This window comes from Mastomys coucha, unplaced genomic scaffold (assembly GCF_008632895.1).
Source record: "Mastomys coucha isolate ucsf_1 unplaced genomic scaffold, UCSF_Mcou_1 pScaffold23, whole genome shotgun sequence".
In the NCBI taxonomy this organism is placed as follows: domain Eukaryota; kingdom Metazoa; phylum Chordata; class Mammalia; order Rodentia; family Muridae; genus Mastomys; species Mastomys coucha.
The window spans coordinates 89,344,583-89,365,566 of record NW_022196906.1 but is presented as its reverse complement, the minus strand read 5'-3'; the positions used below and the strand labels follow the sequence as shown (position 1 = coordinate 89,365,566).

Genomic DNA, 20,984 nt, shown 5'->3' with positions numbered 1-20,984 from the left:
TTTTTTTTCCAGATGTTGAGTTAGGATGGTAAGAATCCCTGTGAGCTGCCAGATTTTCAAAGACTGATTTGGAGTTCTGGGTGGTGTCTTCCTCCACCTGCCTGTGCGGCACTGGAGAAGTCCCTGCAGCGTGTCAGCCACAGAGATACCTAACAGCCACTAACTGAACTGAACTGAGTTGAAGTACTGAATCAAAATAACTTTAATTTAAGCAGTGTTCTCTATATATCCAAGTTCTGTAAGATATGTGCAGTGTTTCCTTAGAATACTCATGTCAAAAACTTTGCTGAAAGTATAACATACATGAACAAAACTAGGATTGTTAAAGATGACGTTTCTAATTCATATTTTACTGAGGATTGTGTTAATGCATATTCTGTCAGATTATCTAGTAAGTATATTGAGGGCAAGGATGAAACATTTTTCTTATTTTTTTTGAAATTTAATTAATATAGACACCCAGGAACTGTTATTAATTGTAATATAGAGCTTGATGAACTCACAACCTGAACCCTTTCCAAGTTCTTACCTACCTGGGTAATACTGCCTTGATGCTTTAGAAGTTTTAGGGAAATAGACTATTTTTAAGACATGGAGGACTGCGGAGATGGCTCAGTAAGGCATCTTCTATGTAGGCACGAGGACCACATCTAAAGCCAGGTGTGTGGCACATACAGAGCTGAGGGGTGCTGAAACATGGGTCCCAGGAGGTTGCTGGCCATCAGTCTAGCAGAAATAGGAGCTCTGGGTTCAGTGGCAGGCCTTGTCTTAAAGAATGAGGAGGAAGATGTCTAATGTCAACTTCTGGACTACATGCACACACAATTACAATGTGCACACACAGTATAGAAAAATATCCTTTTTTTGGTTTGTTTTGTTTTTCGAGACAGCGTTTCTCTGTGTAGCCCTGGCTGTCCTGGAACTCAGTCTGTAGACCAGGCTGGCCTTGAACTCAGAAATCTGCCTGCCTCTGTCTCCCAAGTGCTGGGCTTAAAGGCATGTGCCACCACAGCCTGGCTAGAAAAATATTCTTCCAGATACTTTGATAAAGCTTTTAGAAACAGATCTCCTTGTGTGTGTGTGTGTGTGTGTGTGTGTGTGTGTGTGTAGTGTGTATGAGTTTACAGAGATTTAAAGATGAGGCTCCTGCCCTGAGGATACAATCATACATGTTCTAAATGTTCTTGCTTTGCAAAATATTTGAGTTGCATACACAACTTGATTTAAATTTGAAAAAAAAGTTTATTTTTTGTGTTTGTATTTTTGTTTATTTTGGGTGAGAGAGAGAGAGAGAGAGAGAGAGAGAGAGAGAGAGAGGGAGAGGGAGAGGATGTGGAAGTAAGAGGACATCTTGCAAGACTTGATTCTCTCCTCCTATGGAGGTTCTGTGGACTGAACCCAGGTTATGAGGCAAACGTCTTTACCTGCTGAGCTATCTTATTAACCCTTGACACAAATGAAATTATGGTTCCCTCAAATATTCACAGATATTGAAACCACATTGTACACTTGGCCTTATCAGTAACATTTTGCTTTCTACAGTTTTTATCAGTAGGTTTTTTTTGTTTTGTTTTGTTTTGAGACAGAATATCATGTATTATGGGCTGGCCTCAGACTTGCTGTCTAGCAGAAAATGACCTTGAATTCCTGATCCTTATGACTCTGCTTCCCAAGTGCTGGCATCGCAGGCTTGTGCCACTGCCTGGCTTGTTACTGCTACTTTTGAGATAGTGTCTCATGATATTGCCCAAGCTGTCCTCAAACTCCTGGGCTCTAGTGATCATCTCTTCCTCAGCTTCCCAAGCAGCAGGGAGTATGGAAACAGGTCTCCATGCCAAGCAGGGAGTACAGATACAGGTCTCCATGCCAAGCAGGGAGGAAGGGTACAGGTCTCCATGCCCAGCAGGGAGGATGGGTACAGGTCTCCATGCCCAGCAGGGAGGAAGGGTACAGGTCTCCATGCCCAGCAGGGATGATGGGTACGGGTCTCCATACCCAGCAGGGATGATGGGTACGGATCTCCATACCCAGCAGGGAGGATGGGTACGGTCTCTATACTCAGCTCTTTTACACACCTTTCACTGAGGTCAAGCCATTGAATTTTCTCTGGAAATTTGGTTGAGACTTGTAGTAGGTATTCAAGAAAAACATTGCCCATCTTTCTGCTCACAACCATTCCCGATAGAGTAGACACTGACATTTCTTATAGTAGAATGGAATGTGTAAAATTTTGGAGAAATTGAATTCAAAGCTTTGTCCCCCATTCCCTGTCTTATCTCTGTTCAAGGATGCTTGCTGAAATGTTTTCTAAGAACAAACGCATTTGAAACCACCTTGGTACCAACGCGAAGGCTTAGGTAGATTATGGTACAGTCAGACTGTATGAACTATCTTATGTATTATGAAAGACATGTTTTTAAAAAAAGTTTAATAACACAAATAATTTTTATTTCCTTTAAAGAAAGACCATTTTTATTTATGTGTAACTATGTGTGTATCTGTGTGTGAGTTTGTGCTTGTATGTGCTGGATTTACTGGTGTGTTATGAGCCATCTGATGCGAATGCTAAAATCCAGACTCACATCCTTTGCAAGAGCAGCAACTAAGCAGCTAAGCTGTCTCTCCAGTCCCTCCTTTTCTCTTTTTGTTTTCCAAACCTAGGAAATGCTATAGGCAAGTACTACTGTATCACTGAGAGATATGCCTAATCCAAGGACATTCATTTTTAATTAAAAAATGATCACAGTATTTGTAACATAGGGACATTTTTATAAAAGTATATAATGTATGTAAAGTATACCACCTCCTTCCCCATATCCTTTCATGGGAGGTTTTTTTTTTTTTTTTCTTCTGCAACAAGATTTCTCAGTATAGTGCTGGCTGTAGACCCTACTCTGTAGGGGAGGCTAGCCTAGAACTCAGAGATCCATCTACCTCTGCCTCCCAAGTGTTGTGATGAGCTAAGTAGTTGGTCGTGGTGCAAACTTTTAATCCCAGCATTTGGAAGGTAGAGGCAGGTGGATTTTTGAGTTTGAGACCAGCCTAATCTACAGAGCAAGTTCCAGGACAGTCAGGGATACACAGAGAAATGCTGTCTTAAAAAAACCAAACCCAGCCAGGCAGTGGTGGTGCACGCCTTTAATCCCAGCACTTGGGAGGCAGAGGCAGGTGGATTTCTGAGTTTGAGGCCAGCCTGGTCTATACAGAATGAGTTCCAGGAAAAAAACATGCACACATAGAAAAAAGACTGGACATTCTTAACACTGACTGTTTGTCCCCGATGGTATGCTTGGGAGCAATTTAGGTTTTCTTATTTTATATTTACCATTTTCTATATCTTCAGATTTAAAAAGAATAACTACTTAGGATAGATTTTTGAAGAGCCACATAGGACAGATACTTGATTTTCTTTCTTTGTAGGATAGTGGTTGGGCAAGTCAGACTTGGCCAGCACATGGTTTACTCTTAACAAGAGTTAAACACAATTTCCTACCATAGTGGTGGTATCACAAACGTTATAAATGATCTTTTTGAAATAATGGAGGTTTTGTATTTTAAGAGTTATTTTAAATAAATTAATGCATTATATATTAACTTATTAGATAAAAATCATTCTATTATGCTGATCTCATGAATATAAACATCATACAGGTAGAATAAGGTAGCCACTGAAATACCTGCCCAGCCCCAAACTCCGTAGTGAACTTCTGTAATGGCCATTCTAAAGCTGTGGCTCTTCACGTAGGGTTTTACACTTTTGCTATCAATTACACTTTTATGTACTGTCCATCATAAACAAAACAAAACAAAATTACTACGATAAATGCAAGCTAGGAAAACAGCTTTTGTCCTAGGGGTTGTTTTTTTTTTGTTTTTTTTTTTGTTGTTGTTGTTTTTTTTTTTTTTTTTTTTTTTTTTTTTTTTTTTTTTTTTGCTGTAATAAAACACTTTGACCAAAGGGGCCTGGGGAAGAGAAGGTTTATTAGGTTCACATATCCCAAGACTCAGTCCCCTGGGGGAAGCCAAGACAGGAACTCAAACCAGACAGGAACCTGGAGGCAGGAGCTGATGCAGAGACCTTGGAGGGTGCTGCTCATGGCTTCTCAACCTGCTTACTCATCACCCACAATGGGCTGGGCCCTCCCACATAAATTAAAAATTAAGAAAATGCCCAACAGGCCACACATATGGAAACCTTTTTTTAAAATGGAAGTTTTCTCCTACAGTGGAATTTTCAGTGCAAGAATGGTTACTTCATTCAACTTTCTATTGAGTTCTCAAAGAAACTCAGGACCGATGGCTGAGGTGTCTGTTTAACATGGCACAGAGGACTCTGGCTGCAGGTTTCCCTCGGTCCCTACTCACAAGTGATTGTTACAGAGTCATCCTGGGTGGCATAAGGCACCCCTGCCCTAAACCTCTCCAGCCCCCAGACTTCACTTCTCTTTTCTCCTGTAGAGCCCAGCTATTTTATTTTGACTGTGTACCCTCCTGGTTCTCTTGGCTTCTCTTGGCTCTCAGTTCCCTCTTGGCTTCCTCCTCTCTTCTCTTCCAGTCTTGCTTTCCCATCTCTCTCTCCTCTCATGGCCACACTCACTCTGGACGTTCTAGATGCCTCTGGCTGTGCTCGCCCTCATCTCTACAATAAAACTTTCTCCTCAACCATATCTCAGAGTAGTCGTCTCATTTTTCGTTCAGTTATGAATTCCCAAAGACAGAGTCCTCGGTGCTCCCCAAAATTTTCTGAGCCTGGGTTGGAAACAGACTGGTAAAGTTAATCTTATGTCCCAGAGCTGCCCCAGAGTGGTTCTGGGCCACCCAGACAGAAGATATCTCCTTATATCTGTCTCTAGGAATTCTGTCTAACTCTTCTAATTCAGTCCGCTTGTGGCCATATAGAAGAGTGTATTTAAATACATGTGTGTATTTTCATTGAGACATAAGGTAGGAATAGTAGATTGCATCTGTGTTAAGTGGCAGGTAGCTATGTTTTGACAGGTGTATATATCCATAAAAGTCACCACAATCAAAAATACCCAATATTTGCATTGCTACTGAAAGTCACCTCCTGTCCCTTTGCATGTTATTCCTAGGTGATCTCTGTATTCCGACAAGGGCCACCCTGCTGTGGGTCACCAGGTTAGTTTGCATGTCTAGAATTTCACAGTCATATAAGTGAAGTTCTAAAAGTGCGTATTATAATGTACTTTTATTTTGAAGTTACTGGCTGGGCGGTGGTGGTGCATGCCTTTAATCCCAGCAGAGGCAGGCAGATCTCTGAGTTTGAGGCCAGCAGAAAAAAAAAAGTTACTTGTATTTTCAAAATTACTTTTCCTTTCACTTTGGAAAGCTGTTTTGTAACGTCTGCTTTTTATGGAGGGAGGCGTCATAAAAGATGTTTCAGAATGAGCCGCTGCTGTTCTATAAACATAGATTGTAAAGTCGATAAGGAAACTGTACTTAGGTCAGTTCAAAAGTAGATTTTGACTCTAACCCGTGAGGTTTACCACTAACTTAACACTGCATAAATAATACAATGTTTCCAGTTACTGTTTCAAGACAATGTTTATGTTTGTTTCAAATTAGTCCAGTGACTCTGGAGTTAGAATATTTTGTCTTTTCTTTTCTTTTCTTTTCTTTCTTTCTTTTTTTTTTTTTTTTTTTTTTTTTTTTTTTTTTTTTTGTCTTAACACAATTTCTTAATTCTTTCTAGGAAACACAAATTAATCCTAATTGTTAATGTTTTTTTCACATGATTAAAAATATTGGCATTTACAATTAAAGCAACAAAGGAATACTTATAAAAACAGTCTGGGAGTCCATTTCAAAGCCGGCATGGGCACACTCTTCGGGGAGGTGAGGCCTCACTGTGCATTTTAAGTGCTCTAGGCTGTTGTAGATTAGAAACGCTGATGACATCTAGTTTGGCCTCTTAGTATATTCATAGTTCCGAGCCACACCCGTGTTCCAGGTTGGCCTTTTTACCTAGGCCAAATTCTTTTGAGATTAAGATCTGTAGTAGTAGGCAGAACATTTATTTCAGCATAGAGCGGGTTGCTTGTTCTTTGGTCGAACACTGACTTTTGTACACGACCATCCAAGGACAGGCACAGCTCAAGACAGGCTGGATTTTAAAGCTTCCATCGAGTTTGTTTCTCAGGACCCCTGACTGCCAGGCACTAAGCCCAGAGGAAGCAGGTACGTTTGCAGAGTGCTTATGCAGACTCTACCCTTCCGCTAGGATTGGTGATTCAGACAAGGCTGCTGGGGTTTCTTGGGGATTGTTAATTGAGTTAACCTGCCTTACAGAATTTCTCAGCAAGCTCTTCCTTGCTCTGAGGTCATTTTGCATAACCAGTCCAAAGAATATTTGATATGCTGGTCACACAGTTCTTAATCATGTCTTCTAGATTGGTGAGAAGGAGGGCTTTCGGGGTTTTTTTAGGGTTGGACTTAAAGATTACACAGAATTCTTGGTTGGACTTTGGTTTTCTTTGCAGGAATGGGTATGAACTATTTGAGAAAGGCAGAGTAACTAAATACTCACTTGGTGTTGCCTTCCGGAAGGTTATATGTACTATTGCTTTGAAGCCAGGGGCTTTCAGGCCAGGGAATGTCTCTTACAGTCTATAGTTCCATTGTGGATAAGCACAACTCTTTTTTTTTTTTTTTCCTGAAGCGGTTCTATGGCTGTGTTTTAAAAAAAGCTGAGAGCAGGGCAGTGCCTGACCATGGTGCTGAGTCTAGGAGTGAGAGTATCTGCATTGTAGTAAGTTCTTCATTTGCATTTGACTTCTCTAAGTCTTGAAAAGCCAGGATTAATAGGAGATAGATTTCACTGTTGCATTGACTTGGGGACAGCAATTAACGTTTTTTTTTTTTTTTTTGAAAGAGTTTCCTTTTAAACAGTTTCTGTGTGAGCATGTCACCTTTCACCCTGGTGAGTCGGGCTGTTTTTCTTGCTAAAGCAGAAATTGAGCAGTTCCCAGCCCACGTAAAGCTGAGCCGGTCTTGAATGATGCATGTCAAGCATATCAAGGGAACTTAGAAAGTGATACAACTGGCAATTTGAATAGGTCCTAGTGTGGAAGAATTGAGGTCTTGTTCCTTCTCAAAACGGCGGAGCCTTTCAGAAGTGAAGCATGCTCCTCTGTGCAGACCTTGAGCGCTTACACCTGGGGAGGAAGTTAGGACTCACCTGCTCTGCTTTGGGAAGCCCTCAGACATTTAAAGCATTTGTGTATGAATTACAGTGTAGAGAGTTACTCTGTGGCTCTTCTTAGGGTGACAAACACATTATGACAAGCTAACACTAGAAAGTGATTCACCATAGAAAAATGTCACATAGTTTTTTTAAAAAAAAACATAACAAAACGAAGCCAAGCCTTCCTCAGGGCTTTCTTTGGAAGCCAAGTTGCTTTTCCTATGTCGTGCCCAGACTTCAACAAAGGCTGGATCCTTGTGCAGCTCCTCTGGTAATGAACGAGCCAGCCACTCAATTGTGTTCTCTCGGAGCTGGGGGGAATAACATCCCTTTATGATCCCCAGTTTAGATCAGCTTACCACCCAAAGCATGATATTTGATGACCCTCATCAGGTTCCTTTGAGTAGCTACAAATGTTGTTCACGGTGTAGCCTCATCAAGCCTTTTGAAAAAGTTCACATCCTTACCAAGCAAGCACTGTCCCTGCTGGAAAGGGTTCTGTGGCTGGGGTCTTGGTAACAGGAGGCTGTGAGACTCGGCAGGCAGCACTTGGACCACAAAGGTGCTGAAGACACTCACATCTTCAGCTAGCGAGTGTGCTGCTGAGGACTGGCCTGGTTTTTCCTTCTTAGTGTTGAATTTTAATCTCAAACTTAGCGTTTATGGACCTGAATTCTTAGAAGAGTGGAAGATTATGGCTATTTCTGATTCTGTCTTCAAAAAAAAATAAAATCAATCAAGGTTTCTATTTTTTCCTCTCCTTCTGAATGTTCTGGATGCGGCTCTCCCCAGCAACACACAGAAGAGCAGAAGAGTCCTGCAAACCGCAGAAGGCAAATGCTGCAAAGCTGCTTTTTGTTTTTTTTTTAAACCTCATTTACAAAGTAGGAAGCTGATTTATCTCTTCTAAAAGTCCCTCTTTTTTAAAAAAATTAATTTAATCTTATTTTATGTTCGTTGGTATGAGGGTGTCAGATCCCTGGAACCAGAGTTCCAGACAGTTGTGAGCTGCCCTGTGGGTACTGGGAATTGAACCTGGGTGCTCTAGAAGAGCAGTTAGTGCTCTTAACCCCTGAGCCATGTCTTAAACCCCCAAGGTCCTTCTTAATGATCCTCAGGATTTTAAATTTTCTTCTCATCAGTAAAAACATGTGGGGATATTCCACTTCCAAGCAGTAGCCTATGTGGAATGGCCTCATGCTCTGAGTATAAGCTTCTTATGCAATACAAACACAGTTTTGTTTTGTTTTGTTTTGTTTTATTTTGTGAGACAGGGTTTCTCTGTATAGCCCAGGCTGTCCTGGAACTCACTCTGTAGACCAGGCTGCCCTCGAACTCAGAAATCCGCCTGCCTCTGCCTCCCAAGTGCTGGGATTAAAGTCGTGCACCACCACTGCCTGGCTACATTCATTTTTAAGAATGAGAATGAGGAGCTAGAAAGATAGTTCAGTGGTTAAACACACCCAGTGCTCTTGTAGAGTACCTGTGTTTAGTTCCTAGCACACACACGTGGTGGCTCACAACCATCCATAACCCTAGTTCATGGGATCTGCCACCGTCTTCTGGCTTCTGTGAGCATTGCACATGTGTGTGATGCATGTACATACACAAAGGCAAATAATCACATGCATAAAATTAAATAAATAAATCCAAATATTATTTTAGGAAGAACCAGAATTAAAATGGAGACAGCATCCTTGCTTAAAAACTATTCCACCATTCATTGGATCTGGGGAAAGAACCTATGGATTTTAGAAAGACAGGGTTTTTTTGTTTTGTTTTGGTTTGGTTTGGTTTGTTTTGGTTTCGTTTTTAAAACAACAGTTTAGAAAGCCCCAGGCCTTTTAAATTTCTCACCTGTCCTCATCAGTAAGAGCATACTAGGCGTATGCTGTTTCTAAGAAATAGGTTTTATTTAAAATGGCAAATATTCCAAAATCCAAAACAACCCCAAGTCTGAGACAAGCATTCTGGATATAGAATGCCCAACCTATCTATCTATCTATCTATCTATCTATCTATCTATCTATCTATCTATCTATCTATTTTAATTTATTACTATATTCATGCTCAACTCATTGTGTTGCGGTGAGATGAGCCAGTGTGTAAAGTGCTTGCCACCAAGCCAGACATCCTGTGTTCAGCCTCCAGGATCCACATGCCAGATGGAGGGGACTGACTCTTGTTAGTTGTCCTCTAACTTCCATGTGACATGGCCCATGGATTCCCCCTGCCATGTGTGCATACCCACAAATAACTAAATAAAATGTAATGAAAATAGGATCGTGAAAATGTATTGTTAATTGTAAGGACTTTAATGTATCCTTAGCTAGTACTTCATGGTGTGTGTGTGTGTGTGTGTGTGTGTGTATGTATATATATATGACAATGTTTACTGCTAGTGACCGAATACTAAAGTATTTTGAATAATCGTGATAATTTGGAGTTTTTTGCCCAATACATAGTCACATTTGCTTTTATTTCATTTTCTAGTATAGAGACAGCTTGTTTGCTCCTTTAGTGAGGGTAGGTTAGGTGTCACCTGGATTGTACAGTTTCCTAACCCACTCAACCAGATATACACAAAGTGCACATTATTACAAATACTGAAAGTAAAAAGGAAGGAAGGAAGGGAGAAAGGAAGGAAGGAAGAAGGAAAGGACGATGGGCTACTGTACAATCTTTTAAAAAATATTTTAAATTAAATTGCGCGCGCGCGTGTGTGTGTGTGTGTGTGTGTGTGTGTGTGTATGTGTGTGTGTGTGTGTGTGTGTGTGTACGTGTACATGTACACAGGTGCTCACAGAGGCCAGAAGAGGCCACCAGATTTGTTGGAGCATGTTATAAGAGATTGTAAGCTGCCCAAAGCGGTACTTGGAAACTGAACTTTAGTCCTCTGAAATAGTACCAAGCACTGAGTCATGTCTCCTGCTCCAAGCCTTTTCATGGAATGCCTTCTCCTCTCTTGTTGTATTCCTTATAGAATGCCTTCTCCCCTCCTCTGGCATCACTTATGGAATGCCTTCTCTTCTCCTGTGGTATCCCTTATGGAAAGCCTTTGCCTCTCCCTTTAGCTGTCTGTGTCATAGAATCATCTACTACAAGCACCGAGCTACTGAGCTGTTGAAAATATATCTGTTAAAAATTCATAAAGCTAAACCAGGTGCCTTCCCTGTCTCTTGCTCCCTGATAGAGACTGTCCTTCTTGGTGTCCGTGTTGTGTTCTTAGGAAGCAAGAGTGTAGTCTCAGTACTCTCCTCTATGAAAAGAACAGGCCAGAGTAACTGAATTGCAAGGTGCTAAGGCATTTGCTGCTGTTCATCGTCTTATCTGGGAGGAAGAGGTGGGGTGTTTAGCCAGTTTAATTTACTACTTTAATTCTCTCTAGAAACTTCTTCCCAGCAGTGGGAGTTGCTAGAGGGTATGTCAATAGGCACAGTCAGTCTAAAAGGAAATACTAAGTCCAGAAGTAAAGTGACACACTAGTAAGATTTGCTTTTCAAGGTAAGACCTTAGAAATGTTGGTTACACCCAAGTCAGAAATGTAGACACCTCCCCTGTCTCCATGGCCACTCAGGAAAAGCATTGTCAGAACTCATGCTTGAGATATTCGTCCCTTCATCTGTCTTCCTGTGGTAATCTAAATCAATTGACTTGTTACTGTGACTATGTGTGGGCATATCTGCCATATCTGCCATGTCTGCTTACTGATAATGTCTTACACCAGTGTGTCTTGCTGATCGACTTCTGCATTTAAAATGTTGAAGCGGGGCTGTGGGGATAGTTCAGTGGGTAAAGTGCTTGCTGCCTATGCACAAGACCTGAACCGTGATCACCAGCATGGATTCAAAGGGCAGACATGGCTGCTCATGCTGTGGAGGCAGAGGCAGGGGAATCCTTAGGGTTTGCTGGCTAACCAGCAAGGCCAGATCTGAGAGCTCAGGGTACCATGAGAGACCCTGCCCCAAAACAATAACAAAACAAGTAGAGTATGATAAGGAAGGCACTCAGTGTTACCTCTGACCTCTGTGTGCGCATGCTTACACAAATGTGTGCACACACTTGTGCGTGCTCACCTGGACATATGTGCACACACATATAAGCCATGTATATGCAAAGTTGGAGCCACTAGTTCAGAGCTGATGGACCTGTGGAAAGGTCAAGAATGGGCTTGTAAATGAGGTGTATGAGGTGTATGCCTACAAACTCCCTGAAGTTATATGTAGAGGTTGGATCAATAAGTAATTTTGTGTAATCTATGTGTAATTTACTAAAAGTCCTAAACATCAGAAAACTCTAAGGATTAGCTGGGTAGCAGCTTTACATTTTAATTCATTTAATTAAATTTAAATTGAATTTAAATGTCTTTAATCCCAGCAATTAGGAGGCAGAACAGGTAGATTTCTGAGTTCCAGGCCAGACTGGTCTACAGAGTGAGTTCCAGGACAGCCCGGGCTACACAGAGAAACCCTGTCTCCAAACAAACAAGGAAACATAAGAGTCAGTGCTGTAGGGAAGGTACAGGCATCTAAGTTTACCTTTACTTTTCAACCCAATTTTTCATCACTTTGAAATGTTTTCAGCTCTTTTAGTGTTGCGTGATCTTACCATGGAGATCAGTAGATTTATTCACAGTACTTTATACAACTCCCCAGCTCTGCTGTGCTTTACCCATGCTAATGTATGCAGTCATGACAGTGTTTGCCTTATTGGTGATAATAACTCTTTACTTAAAAAAAAGAAAGAAACCTGTCCTGGAACTTACTCTGTGGTCCAAGCTGACCTGAAACTTGGTATCCTCTTGCCTTAGTCTCATGGCTGCTGACCGTGAGCTATAACCACTTTGCCCAATCCGTTACTTAGTTCCTGTTATATATAATAAAAATAGTATCTTAGGTCTTAAAAAAAAGAAGAATCTAGTTTTCAATTATAATTGATAAAGTACAAAGAACCACACAGGGAATTGTTTTGTAACCCTCTGTTCTGACTCATCTCATTTTACCGTTTACACAAAAGAGGCTCAGATCTCGCTCTTGAATATCATGTAGAAAGATGATTCCTTGTTTCCCTTGAGAACCCACTGCATGACTTCATCGCTCTTGGCCACACAAGAATCATGTGGTGTATTGAAAGGAACAGAGGACAAAGACTCGGGCACACTGACAATAGTCCTAGCTTTGACACTTACTAGCACTTGACCTGCCCTGTAAGTTGGCCTTTCTGACACTGTCTCCTTATGTACAAATCAAGAATGAGTGGGTTTGTAAACATAGTAGTTTATGTAGTATAATAACAGTAATATTTATTCCTATCGTGTGTGTGTGTGTGTGTATGTGTGTGTATTATATGAAATTTCATTTTAATTCTGCTTTCTCCACAAGGATATTTGAGAAACAGATGCTATAATAAGTATCTTATCAATTAGTAAACACTTAAGCATGAGTCTTACATTCTCTTACTGTCAAACTTATTTATTGAGACAGTGTCTTAAGCCATGTCTGTCCTTGAATTCACTATACAGCTGACTTTGAACTTCTGATCCTCCTGTCAATAAATACGTGGATCGTTTCACATGGTCTCATGCATGTCCTCATCATCCTTCAAAAGCGTGGAGAAAACAGAAGAAATACTTGCAGAGATAAGAGCTGAAAAAAAAAAAAACAGGTTGAAAACTATAGACCCACAGATCTGAGAAACTCAATGAACTGCAGTAAAAAGATAGAGGAAAAATGATATTCAGCTCCACTGTAATTAAATAACATCAAGGCATACCATAATCAAATTGTTTAAAACCACTGATAACAGTAAAATCTTAAAATAACCCAATGAGAAAAGGAGGTGTTATATGTAGAAGAAGACAGGTGACAATGATACAGATGTGCTGTTAGGGACTGTGCAGGCATAGCACACAGGAGCACCGTTCATGGAGAGACGAGCAGCCAACGTAGATCTGAATCCAGCAAAGACATATTCCAAACAAGGATGAAACATGTGGATATAAAACCAGCTTTTAATAGTAGAGGTAATGTTGAGGGAAGGCTCCAGGCAGATGGAATGAGACACTATGGAAACACGGGTCTGCACGAAGGGACAGAGAAGGCGGTGCTAGGTCGGTGACCACATACAATTGCTTATTGATGTTTTTAAAGGTTATTACTTTTTAAAGTTAAATTTATTTTCATCGGACACAGCAGATTGAAAATACTTCTATTTGATTTTGAAAGGCAATTAGTTTAAAATGATAAGGTATGGTATGGAATGTATAATAAAAATAGCACACAGGCCAAGAGTTGGGGAAATAAACGTATACATTGAGTATTCTTTATCTGAAATATCTGAAATCCGACGTGTTTCAGAACGTGTAGTTTTTCAGATTTCCAGGCTGTCTAAGCAGGCTTTCTCTTGTGGTTTCCCAGCTTTACCAGTTGGAACATTTTGGATTCAGGTTTTCAGACTGGTGATGTCCAACCTCCCTACTACTGTGGCATTTTGATGCTCTTTGTGGCATAGAGAAAAATCTCTTGAGGATAAGGTGTAACAAGTTTTAAAAAATGTATTATAAAACTGAAAGTAACCACAAAATTGTTATAATTAATAAATAATCAAAAGAAATACATTGGAATTAGAAATATTCGAGTAATTCCAGAAAAGATAAAATAAAGAGAGAATGTAACCAGTAAGAGAGACAGGAGACTCGACAGATGAGGCTTAACCCAACCTCATCGATAATCATGCTAAGGGATTCTAAGCCACGAGTTAATACCTCGGTTATTCCAGAGGGTTCATATGGGAATCGTGAGTCACCGATCACTGTTTCCTGTGGCCTGACAGCTAGTTGGTGTGGCACTCAAGCATTTGTTCAGAGGCATTTGACATTTATAGGCAATTGCAATCTGGGCATTCACCTCCCCACTGTATAATTTCCTGTGACTACACAGTACATAATACAGGAGCAAAGTACTTTTCAGGGATCAGAAAAGTGTTGTAAAATAATTCACACCATTTCCTGAAGCTTAGTTAAACCTCAGTTTCTGGAAAGATCACACAGGGTGCACATTTGGGTCTCATAGGTCTGCACTGCACAGTTAGGCTCTAGGCCAGCTTTGAACAGGAAAAGATCACAGGGATCTTGCTGAGCTGTAGGCGTGGGACGAGGTGTATAGCGACCACGGTTAAGAAGGTAATAAGTGGAGCTGTGGGCTGGAAAATGGAGTCTAGGGGGTGGGGTGAGGGGAGCAGGAGGGATCTCGCAGGGGGAAGATGGAGGGAGAGTACTGGGAGAGAGAACTGGAATCAATGGGTGGGTGAGTGGGGGCGCATCTGTGGGATGAGCTAGACACCTAGGGCAATGGAAACTCCCAGGAAACTATGAGGATGACCTTAGCTAAGACTCCTAAGAGTAGGGGATATGAACCCTGAAATGGTCATCTCCTGTAACCAGGCAAGACTCCAATGGATGGATTGGGACACCAACCCAGCCACAAAACCTTCCACCTACAATTTGTCCTAACTACAAGATACACTGGGGCAAAGATAGAGACTGAGGGTAAGTCCAACCAATGACTGGCCTAGCTTGAGACCTGTGCTGTGAGAGAGCGCCCATCCTGCCACAGTCATCGATACTCTGCTATCCTTGCAGACAGGGGCCTAGCATAACTGTCATCAGAAAGGCCTCACCCAGCAGCTGATGGAAACAAATGCAGAGACCCCCCAGCCAAACATTAAGTGTAGCTTGAGGAATCCTGTGGAAGACAGGGAGGAAGAACTAAAGGAGCCAGAGAGGTCAAGGACACCACAAGAAAACCTACAGAGTCAACTAACCTGGGTCCATAGGGGCTCACAGAGACTGAACTGTCAAACAGAGAGCCTGCATGGGACTGACCCTATGCACAACAGTTGTACAGTTCAGTCTACAGATGGGACTCCTCATCAGGACCAGGGGCTGTCTCTCTCTGACTCTATTGCCTGCCTTTGGTCCCTTTCCCCTAACTGGGCTGCGTTGTCTAGCCTCAATAGGAGAAGATGTGCCTAATCCTACTGCAGTTTCATATGCCAAGATACCAGGTTGATATCCATGGGAGGCCTCCCCTTTTCTGAAGAGAAAGGAGGAAAGGAATTGGGGAGGGGGGTGAGAGGGAAGGACGGGGAGGATAGGAGGAAGGGCAAGCTGAGATCTGGATGTAAATTAATTAACTAATTAAAAAAGAAGAAGGTAATAAGTAGGGGCTGGCGAGATGGCTCAGTGATTAAAAATACTGGCTGCTTTTCTAGAGGTCCTGAGTTCAACTCCCAGCAACCACATGTGGCTCATGACCATCTATAAAGGGATCTGATGCTCCCTTCTGGCATGTAGGTATACATTCAGAGAGTGCATTCATAATTTTATAAATTACATAAATAAATTTTAAAAAGAAGATAATAAGTCATTAGGTTTGGACTTGTCCCTCTTCTTGGTTCAGAGTCCAGCTTTTCTACTTACTAAGTATGCTTTGGCCTCAGTGTCCTCAACTGTAAAGTTGGAATTGGAATGCTGCCAATCAAAGAGAGTTGCTGTGAGACAGACTATGTGTGTAGTCCCTAGGAGAGGGCTTGGTTGGTGGTGAGCACTCCTGAGTGTGCATTGTTAAAAGAGCAAGATAAAAAGATGTCCGTGGTTAGGTGGTAAGCACCAATAGCAGCACTTTTCGGATGGTATGTCTGTATGTGCATGAGTCACATTTAAAATGCCAATGCTTTGTGAAAGCAAAAGGATTTCGTAGAAGGCAAATGAACCTGGGCAGAGACCTCTGAGACTGCAGGTCCTTATCTCCTTGCTATCCCTTGGCTGTGGGAATGGGGCATGTGGCCAAGGGCCTCTCCTCCATGGAATCAGACTGCAATGCGCATGTGCTGATGGCTGACATTGAGGCGTGTTCCGCAGCTCCGGAGCTCCACAGCACAGTCCCTCTACGGTGCTCCTGGGATCTGCTCAGGACTTGCCTTCTGGGCCTAGTTTGTTCAGCCTTCCCTCAAGAAGCAGTCAGTCACCCATACCTTCCCAGTACAATCATTTCAAGTTTTGAAAAATTTTGATACAATAAGCTTTGCTCTGTTTTTGTCCCTATCTTGTTTTGTTTGCAATCAACTACTTGGTACAAAGAGGCAGGCTAATTGTTTTCGTCATCAGTAGAAAACACACAGGTGAAACCAGCAGTCCTGGAGGCCATAGAGAATTCTTCCTCCTCCTCCTCCTCTCCCTCTCCCTCCTCCTCCTCCTCCTCCTCCTCCTCCTCCTCCTCCTCCTCCTTCTCCTCTTTCTTCTTCGTTGTTGTTTTTGTTTCCAGCAGCAATGAAGAAGAAAGCTCTACCATTTGTAGGAAAATATATGGAACTGCTCATTGTTATCACATTAAGCTAAATAAGCCAAACTCAGAAAAACAACAACAAAACCCCATTTCTGTCTTGTGAAATCTAGATTAAAATGAAAAAGATAAGAAAGTAGAAAGGAGAAGCTATTTGGTCAGAAGAAGGGGCTGTCGTGATGGAGGCTAATGAAGAACTTTACCAAACGGTTCCCAAGTGTACAGACCATTCCATTCCGGCTACTGGGAGACAAGTAAGACTGGTTCACTTTACTGTGCGGAGCAAGCAGCGAGGTTAGAAAGGTGAGGTGAGCACAGAGGAACAAAGCGAGGTTGTTACATGCAACATATTACATGCATCCTATGACTAGGAATGGATGAATGTATGTGAACTGAACAACACACAGGATGTGAATAGCTGACTAAAGAAAGCAGAGGTATCGTGTTGTGTCTTGTACCTCTGCAGAGGTGTTAAGCAGGGAGGGTGCAGGGAGGGTGCAGGAACGGGCATTGACGGTGGTAGTGCGGCACATGATGGAGTCATAAAGGCCTGCTATGAAGCAACTCGAGATTTTTTTTTTTTATTTGTTTTGCAGAAGACTGCCAGGGTTCCATTTAGGAGATGTCTACATAATTCAATTTGAACTCAGGTGTCAATCACCCTAGTGGCACTCTTGGGCCTCATTCTTCACAGTGGTGCTTAAGTGGTGTTCTCAAGGTCGCTAGTGTTAATCCATGCATCGAGGCAATTCTCAAACAAGCAAGAATAATTTCTTTTTAAATAGTTTGCGACTTGACAAATCCAGGCAATTGACAGTAAAATTGCCTTTAAAAGAAGAGTTTCTATAGCTGCTACTTATAGAACAAAAGAAAAGGCCAACTTCAATTCTTTCAGAGCTGAAGGGTTGGTTCTCTGGGACCTTTTGAGCCTTTTAAATACCTAGTGTGTCTCTGGGTTCAAGGGACAGTTGTACTGGTAAACTCGCATTTAACCTAGTAAACAATATCCCAGTTTCTACTTCTATTCGAGAGTTAGTAGACATTCCAGTTAAGCCATTGAAAGAGACTGTGATTGTGGGGAGACCTGCTGTGAAGTGCAAGGTTCAGTAGGAAACTGTGGGGGAGAGAATTGACCTGTGAAAATACTCTCCAGGTTTGCCTTACAATAGGAAGGACACTCTTCAGTAGCACTTCATTTCCTGGCTGATGGTGGTTTTCACACACGGTGGTGGATTCGGGTGACACAGAGATCTTTCAGCTTGTAATGGGAAGCTGAAAATAGAAAAGAGCAGGAAAAGGGAAAGGCTGTGGTGGGCGATAAGAGAAGTGGAGGAGGGTGCACGGTACCAGCGGGGCTGCCCCTGACCAGCAACACCGAGGGTCTGTGGACTCCGAGTCTAGACTTTTCTCAAGGTCTTTTCCATAGACGCTCGGAAGGGCTAAACAACCCTGATTCTTACCTTCTTAGAGCAGCTTTGTCTTCTCCATTTCACCACTGCTGTCAGATCCTAGGCACTTGGGATTTGTCTTCAGTTTCCTTTGTCCTGGGGTCTCTGACAGAACAAGAGGCTCAGAGAAGCTCTGCTGCCTTTAACAGTCAGTCCTCTGTGGCTGCGCTGTGGAAAGCGCTCCTCGGCATAGCCTGCAGGCGGCGCTGTGCAACGCGCTCCTTGGCATCGTCTACAGGCTTTTGGTGGAGGTTCTCTGTTCCCAGCTGGCATCTACCAGTTTTTCTTCCTTCCCTTCAGAGTAATCTCTTGTTCTTTCCCTGTTGTCTCCATCTGTGCTTAGTCCTGCCTACCCTAAACCAGACCCTGAACAGACAACCTAGGTAAACCTCTTCCTAGGTTTATTCTTTTCAGGGACAGAGGGGACCCCGGATTTCTGGCTGATCTTGTTTTCTGTTTCCAGGACCTTAAGGCAACAGAAGACTAAGAATGTAATATTTCAGTAAATTCTGCCATAATAGTAACTTGGAATTGCTGAAGATGGAAGTACTTGCAGTTTCCTAGAGCCTCGGAAGTATCCCCTTTTCAAAAAGAGATGGCAGAGAGGTCATCTTTCTATTTTGTTGATTATTTTAGAGTTTGTCTGCTTCTCTTGCCCTTGCCATCTGCACCCCACCCCCATTTCCTTTCCCTGTAGGGCAGGAACCCAGAGCCTCATGAGCACCAAGACTCCCCCACCTACCACTCTGCTGTACTGCAGCCTGTTTGCTTCTTTGTGTGTGTGCGTATTTGCTTGTGTGTTGGTGCCATGTGTGCATGCACATGTGGAGGACTGAGGACAACATCAAGTGTAATTCTTCAGGTGCCATCCAACTTCTTTTTAATCAATTGAGTGTGTGTGTGTGTGTGTGTGTGTGTGTGTGTATGCATGCATGCGAGCGAATGTGCATGTGCATGTGTGAGTATGCAGAAGTCAGTTCAAAGGGCAATTTTGAAGAGTTGGTTCTCTCCTTCTACCATTAGTTCTGGGAACTGAACTCGGGTCCTCAAGCACTTTACTTATTGAGCCATGTGCCTGCCCCTAAACCCATTTCTTTAATTAGTAGTTCATGACTGGTTTAAGAAATATCTTTTTTTTTTCTGTATAAGAAACTTTTTAACATTATGAGTTAGTTTTTAAAGCCTAGAAAAATACAGGTACAATGTAAGTATGTTTGTGTACTAGCCCCTAACATCCCACACTGAACACATGTTAAAATTTTTGCCGTAGTCCCTTAAAAAGCTTTGACCCCAGCCTCCTTCTCTGATAGCCACTCTTCTGAACTTGTTTATAGTTCTCGCATTCTAAGCGTTATTACATGCATGTGGTATTATAAGCAGCACTGACAGCATTACATTTTTATGATTTTCAGTGAGTGGTGTTCTGTAGGCATCCTTTAGCAGTTTCCTTTTTCCACTTATATTTTTTGAGAAACAGGTGGGATTCATCTAGTGAGCTAGTGAGCTACGTGTATGAGGAGCTCTGTATAATTCCAGGGCAGTTGGAAGCTCTTTGTAAATATTTGCCAGTGTGCTGTAGGTTACTGTGGGTGGAGGAGTCGGGGAAAGGGGACTTTTGGAGGGTGGATGAGGGAAAATCTGCCCGAGCTGAGTCACAGGACAGTTTTAGAACTCCGAATCTGAGGAGGCAGGAGGAGGGAAGGAAGATGAAGGATCTAGGAACTCAGGAAGTGACCGTGCATCAGAGGAAGCAGGGTCGGTCTCTGATGGTTGGCCCTTTAGGGGCGGTAGAAGACACAATTTTTCTTGTTTCAGGGCAATTCAGGGCTGTTTCTAATGCCCTTCCCTTCAGACTGTTCAGCGAAGCCCATTAGATCTTGCTGCTTTGGCAAAGCTTTAAGAGACTCAAGGAAGTTGAATATTTGAGGGAGTATAAAGATTAGATTAAATTTCAACTGAAATTTTCTTTTTCCAAATGTTTCTTTTATCTTTCAAATATATTTGTTTGGGCCAGGAAGCACTTAAGATTAGAGGCGGGTGGTGGCTTTAATGGGTAAACGAATGTTCCGGCTTAAACCATAGGTGTTAGAAAAGTGTGAGAGAAATGTAGCATTGAGCGCATTGAAGACATTCAAGGGGCGAGTCAAAGCTGTGGGACTGTGTATGAAGAGTGCAGCACAGCCTGCCCGCTGTAGGCCTCATGGTGAGCCTGGTGTCTCTTCTGTGCCCATCTCAGGCATTCACTCACAAGTGTGTACTTCAGTGCTAGATTTCAGGCACCGATTCCAGCCGACTTCCTCACCTCTAAAGTTGTAAAGTGAATCTGAGTAACGGTGCAGTCAAGAACATTTCCTAGAAGACAGGTCATGTCTGCTTGATAGATATGAGTGGCTACATCTAGAGTTTCCCCCATACTTCACATAGGCTGACTTCAGAATGCAAGTTCTAGTTTCACAGGAATAGAATATGTAAGGCAAATTGTTGTGTAGTCATCATATAACTGTATGCCTATGTGGTTGCTATCCAGTTACATTAAGGAGGCTTGTGGGTGTGCAGGCCCAGAGGCAGTGTGCAGGCCCAGAGGCAGTGTGCAGGCCCAGAGGCAGTGTGCAGGCCCAGAGGCAATGTACAGGCCCAGAGGCAGTGTTCAGAGGCAGTGTGCAGGCCGAGAGGCAGGGATGTGTGTGTGCAGACCGAGAGACAGGCCCAGAGGCAGTGTGCAGGCCCAGAGGCAGGGATGTGTGTGTGCAGGCCCAGAGGCAGGGATGTGTGTGTGCAGGCCCAGAGGCAGGGATGTGTGTATGCAGACCCAGAGGCAAGGATGTGTGTGTGCAGGCCCAGAGGCAGGGATGTGTGTGTGCAGGCCTAGAGACAGGCCCAGAGGCAGTGTGCAGGCCCAGAGGCAATGTGCAGGCCCAGAGGCAGTGTTCAGAGGCAGTGTGCAGGCCCAGAGACAGTGTGCAGGCCCAGAGGCAATGTACAGGCCCAGAG

General features: G+C 42.6%; 1 protein-coding gene and 1 long non-coding RNA gene across 7 annotated transcripts in view; one reads left to right on the top strand and one right to left on the bottom strand.

The window, feature by feature from the left end:
* Positions 1–20,984, top strand: part of Pls1 (plastin 1) — a 94,090-nt gene that overhangs the window by 25,199 nt on the left and 47,907 nt on the right. Inside the window, exon 1 of one of the 6 annotated variants that reach the window (XM_031344890.1) lies at positions 5,938–6,198. The exons of the other annotated variants lie outside the window; for them this stretch is intronic. The gene's annotated coding sequence lies outside the window, so the exon portion shown is untranslated. Of the gene's footprint in view, positions 1–5,937; positions 6,199–20,984 lie in introns of those variants that run through there. 6 annotated transcript variants of the gene reach the window in all.
* Positions 12,660–18,136, bottom strand: LOC116073174. Its single transcript, XR_004111706.1, has 2 exons — positions 18,006–18,136; positions 12,660–12,849 (listed from the first exon to the last, which is right to left on the bottom strand). It is a non-coding gene; the product is annotated as an uncharacterized LOC116073174 (long non-coding RNA).